The sequence below is a fragment of the Pinus tabuliformis genome, chromosome 3_2, assembly GCF_031772625.1.
Source record: "Pinus tabuliformis cultivar Carrire ecotype Pingquan chromosome 3_2, CPIR1, whole genome shotgun sequence".
Lineage (NCBI taxonomy): Eukaryota > Viridiplantae > Streptophyta > Pinopsida > Pinales > Pinaceae > Pinus > Pinus tabuliformis.
The window spans coordinates 593,743,085-593,749,494 of NC_142302.1; positions in this window are offsets into that span (position 1 = coordinate 593,743,085).

Below are 6,410 nucleotides of genomic sequence, written 5' to 3' on the forward strand. Positions count from 1 at the left end.
AACCCAAGGGATTAATATTAATCACTATGATTAATATTATACACCCTAGGATTAATGTGAAACCCTAGATATATAAATCCTATGATTAATATTATAAACCAAAGTGATTATAAACCTAAGGGATCATTATTAATAAACCTAAGTGATTAATATTGATAAATCCAAGGGGTTAATAAAGCTAATGTGCTAATAATATTGTAAAATCAAAGGATTAATAAACCCAAGCAAAATAATATTAAACCTTAAGATTAATTATTAATCTAAAGGGATTATAAACCCTGAGATTAATATTATAAACATAAGGAATTAAAAAATTTAGGATTAATATTATAAACCCTTTTATTATAAATTGTAAGGTTGGGAACTCTAAACCCAATATTATAAACTAGAATAATCTTTAAACTCAATATTATAACCCAAAATACTAAACTATAATCTATTAAATGTTGCAATTCGACATTGAATATATTGCAATGTAATGTATCATTGTTACTATGATTGTCACACTACTTGTCACATTACGACTATGCATGTCACACTGTGATGTTGAATAGATTTATAAACTCAAGGGATCAAAACTAATTCCAAGGGTTTATTAACCCCTTAGGTTTGTAATATTAATCAAATGGGTTTATAAACTCAAGCATTTATAATATTTGGTTTATAACATTGGGGTTTATAAGATTTGATTTATAACATTGAATTTCAATTTATTCAATGTTGCATTGCGACATTGAATAAATTAGTGTTTAATATTTTAGTTTATAATATTGGGTTTATGATTTATAATCTTAATGGTTACAATCAAAGGGTTTATATTATTTAATTATAGTGTCTTTAATTCCTTCGTATTAAGACTAGGGTTTATAAATCCCTGGGTTTATAATATTAATCATAGGGCTTAATATCATTCCCTGGGTTTTATTAATCCATTGAGTTTATAATATTATTGGTCCCTTAGGTTTATTAATCCCTTTTTTTCATTTATATTCCTAGGGTTTATTATTAATCCTAGGTTTATAATATATTTTTTTTCTAAATAAAACTACTCTATTCACATTAAAGGTGTACAATTACATCATTACCAAAGTCTAAGGCAACTACCCAGAAGGAGAGGCAGATAGAAATAGAAAAATTGTCCAAGACAGAGAATTTAGACGAGACCCTGTAATGCAATCCCATGCACGAGAACCAATGTTAACCTTCTTGACCTTACAGAGCTTACATATATTTCAAAAAACTAGCATTTTGAACCCTCGCTTATCAGAATTAACAAAAATGATCAGTAGTAACAAAAAAATGCCCTCTATTATGGGCCACATAACCTGAGACAAAGCAACAGAGAATGAGCTAAGCATCTAGAGGCTCTTCCACGATCTACACCAGCCAACATCAGAAGGATCCTAAGCACGAGTAGCATCATTCACAGATGGGCCCGGGGCCGTTGTCTCCATCACCATGTCAATAGTATTGCTCGCAGGAACCTCCAGAGCCCGCGAAGAGCATGGATTCGGAACAGAGACTGAGCCCAGGCCTTCCTGATGAGAGTCGGACTCTCCCACCTCCTGGGCTTCCTCGAGAAAGAGCACCGAAACATGAGCAATAATCCTAGGACGATTCAGGGTGCAATTGAAAGTGAAAATCGCAGAGCCGAAAGAGGGAGAGGACAAGGAGTCTCTAGGACGGGGCTCAGGGTAATGGCTGGGTAGAAGAAAACGCCCTCTCCCACTGCGAGTGCGAGGGTAATGGTACAAGATGAAGTCGCTGGAGAGGGAGGACGGGCTAGAGGATGCCCGCCGAGGGGTGCCTCTTCGGCATCTCATCCTATGGCGAAAACGGGGCATAAGGAAAGCAACAACGATTTTGTGGGAGCAAGACCGAGTAACCACAGAATCAGAACACGGGCCGATCAAGCGTACAACCAGACGGGAGCCCAAAGCCTTAGAGAGAATCCAGGGAACTGACTGAGGCAGCTCCACAAGTCTATCAGAGCAGTCAATCTGCTTGAGCTAGCATTTACCAGGCCATAAACCGACCAACACAACATAAGAGGCTCCAGAACGATCTCACGGCGGAGGCTAGATTTATTACCCTCTCCCCTGCCTCGAATTGCACCCGCCATTACTATGGAATTCAAGAGAGCTGAAATCCAGAGTAGATCAGAGCGTGCAGAGGTGAAAAACATATCGAAGGACAGACTGGTAGTATCAAAGTCGCCTGTAGTGAAGCCCTTAAACGCTGTGATACCAAAATGCCGATGATCATCCATCGACTGGTTATTAACTTTGCTGTACAGGGTGGGCAGGTGGTGGCCCCTCTCACCCCACCTCTGTCCCATCACATTAACCATCTGGCTGGACACCCGTATTCGGGGATCATAGGTTCATAATATTATTAATAGTGTTTAATATTAATTTCATGGGTTTATAATATTAACCACATGGGTTTATAATATTAATCCCTTGGGTTCATATTAATAATAATCCCAACATTTCAAACTTTGATACTAAATGAAAAATTATAAACCGAATATTAGAAACCCCAATACTCTAAACCAAATATTAAACCCTTATATTATGAACCCTAATATTAAACCCAAATTTTGGAATGTTACATCCTGACATTAATTAAATTGCATTGTAATGTAACATTACAATAATCATTATTATGTTAATTGTCACATTAATGAACACAAGGGATTAATAAACAAAATGGATTAATATTATACACACAAGGTAGTAATAAACCCACACCATTGCCAATATTATAAACCTAAGGTATTAGTAAACCCAACGGATTATTAATATTATTAACCCAAGAGAATAATTAACCCAAGGGATTAATATTATAAACCCTAGGGATTTATATTACAAATACAAGGGATTAATATTATAAACTCAGGAGATTAATAAACCAAGGGATTGAAAATATTATAAGCCAAAACACAATTTTTTTGATTAATATTAAAACCACAATTGATTAACAAACCCAAGAGATTATTAATATTATAATCCCAATCGCTTTATAAACTCAAGGTAATAATATTATTTAAATCCAAGGGATTAATATTAAACACTATTATTAATATTATAAACCACGGGATTAATATTAAATTCTAGGACAATAAACCCTAAGGTTAATATTATAACCCCAAGTGATTATAAACCTAAGGTATTAATATTAACAAAACTAAGGGATTAATATTGCTAAGGTATTAGTAAACCCAATGGATTATTAATATTATTAACACAAGAGAATAATTAACCCAATGGATTAATATTATAAACCCTTGGGATTTATATTACAAACACAAGGGATTAATATTATAAACTCAGGGGATTAATAAACCCAAGGGATTGAAAATATTATAAACCAAAACACAAATTTTTTTATTAATATGAAAACCACAATAGATTAACAAACCTAAGGGATTTTTTTTTTTATTTTATTTTATTTTATTTTATCTTTTTATTATTATTATTATTATATATATATATATATATATATATATTATATATATATATATATATATATATATATATATATATATACATATTTTTTTTTTATTTTTTTTTTTTGAGTAAATGCTAAATCTATTAAGAAGAAAAAAGATTATTTACAATGAGGTCAAGACCTCAGAGGGGGCATAGACTGGCCCTCTGCCACAGAAACTGGAAAATGCTACCAAACTTGAAGGTTAGACAGTAACTCACTGGAGAATAATTATGCTTGGACTGTAACCTCTGCTACTTAAAGCCTGAGAGTCACTAATAGTGAACAGATTGACCTTGCAACTTGGCTACAAAACAAACCAGAACTAGCCCAATACATAGAAAGCACTGCAGAATTGACTACTGCAAAATTGACAAAAGATGACTAGTCTTAATACTGAGCAAAAGCTTGAGATCAGACTCGAAAACAGAGTTACAAAAAGACTTAGACAGAGGACCAGAGAAACAGGAAACTTAAAACTTGGAGACAGAGGAACCATTCTTCGAGGAGGAGGCCGCCTTACACATCCTGTGTCGGAGAGTCGGTATCATTCTTTGCCGGTCTGCTGGACGAGGCTATCCAGGTTACGAGCCCGTCATTTTCAATTCCATCAGTTCCGCCTTCTGTGGGGGTAACTAAATGTAGAACGCCGTAGTCTTGATGAACAGGTTCGCATTCCAGAACGTCGAGCTGATTTGAATCTTTTTGCTGCATGGAGGCCTCAGGGACCGGGGAGTCTTCCTGCATGTTATCCGCAGTGAACATCGCCCCCTCCATCCCTCCCTGGGGGGTACTATCTTCCTGAGTCTGCGAGGAGGATGAAATGGCCGGGTTGCTGGGGTGATCCTCTTCTTTTGCAAGGATGATGGTGATGCTAGCGGTCAAGACCGGCCTATTAAGCCTGCTGTGAAAAGTGAACCTGGACGATTGAAATGAATTATTCGGGAGATGGCGAGCTTGGCTGGAAGGAGGTGAGGACGGAGAAGCAGAGGTAATAGGAATGACGTTCTGGGGCGTGGAATGAGAAGCTCTGCCTCTGGAAGCAGAGGAGCCTCCTCTGCGAGAAATTCCTCTGCGGCGAGGCATCTTCAGAGTTAACCAGCGACTCGGACAGTGGAAAAGGTGGACTTGCAGGGAGAGGGGTGGCGAGCAAAGGCAACCAGCAGAGAGAGGAGTGCAGGCGCTCTCCCAATCAAACTCGGCGAGGCGAGGAGGCGGAGGGTGCAGAGGGAGGGGGTGAAGCTTATCAGCAGTAGAGCTAGTTGTCCTCATCCTGTCCAGGTTTAAAGGCCTGCGTCTGGATGCTCGTACCCAGCGCTCATTAATGCCATACCAGGTGAACCTCATTCCAACCCCTAACTGATATATTTCACCTGCCATGAAATTTGTCTGCGTGAACGCCGGACGAGTGGGAGGCCAAGTGCCTTAATGGCCCTCTTAACTTAAGCAGATATCGAGTTGTCACCCACATCCGGGTAACAAACCCAAGGGATTAATATTAAACATTGTTATTAATATTATAAACCCAATAAATTGAGAATATTATAAACTTAAGGGATTAATAAAAATAATGGACAATAAACCTTAGGGAATAATATTAAACCTAATAATTAATTTTTCAAACCAAATCCATTATAAACCCTATGATTAATATCATAAAACCAAGGAATTAAAATATTTAGGATTAATATTATAAACCCTATGATTATAAACCTTATGGTAATATAATATTATAAACCCAATGGATTAATAAACCGCAAGAAAAGACATGGAATTAATGTTATAATTCCAAGTTATTAAGAAACCCAAACATTTATTAATATCATAAATGCATGGAATTAATAAACGCAAATGATTATAAGCCTAAGAAATAAATATTAATAAGCTTAATGGATTAATATTAATAAACCCAAGAAATTAATAAAACCAAATGATTAGTAAATCCAAGGCACTAATAACATTATAAACTCAATGGATTAATAAACCCAAGGAAATAATATTAAACCCTAAAATTAATATTATAATCCAAAGAGATTATAAACATGTTGAGCTAATAATATTATTGGTCCATTAGGTTTATTAACCTCATGTTGTGGTTTATGTTCCTCAGGTTTATTATTAATCCCAATGTTTATAATAATAATCATAGTGTTATCCCCTGGGGTAGATTTTAGGAATTTACAGGGTAAGTTCCTCAGACAGAACACCAAAAGGACATCGCTCACAACCAGATCGCAGATCAATACACCAATATTTTGACATGGTTAAAACCCTCAAAGAGGGAAATAGTCCATGGCCTAAGCCAACGCGGCCACTTCAGGCAATTTATTAATAAAAGAATGAAAATTTACATATGTTTCTCTCATGCACGGATTACCCTACAAATGACCCTCCATGCGCTTTAAATAGAATTCATGGACCAATCAGGTGTCAAGCCACGGATCAAGTGTCGGTAATACCGAGGAGAGAATGAACCGTCGGATCACTACATATCGTGACCATCGGATTGTAAGTTACAAAATGTACAATGGTAAAGAAACACACTTTACCTAACTCTACACTAGACCAAGTTGTACTTAACTATTTCCTATGTGTTGGAATATCCTAACATCCCCCCTTAAGAAAAACTTGGGATAGGATTGAAGGATTTAAAAATATGACACAATAGGAGAAGGAAGGAGGCACTAGAGCCTATCCCCCCTTAGTGACAACTTCCTGAACTCCAACCAGAAATCGAAGTTTACTGAACTTCGCCTCTGTGAGAGCCTTTGTAGAGATGTCTACCACTTGATCATCTATTGAACAATATTGCACTTTAAGAACATGGTCATGAATGAGCTTCTGACGAAGTGCATGTCCAGTTCAATGTGTTTGCTGCGCTGATGTTGGACTGGATCTTTGCATAGCTGAATGGCACT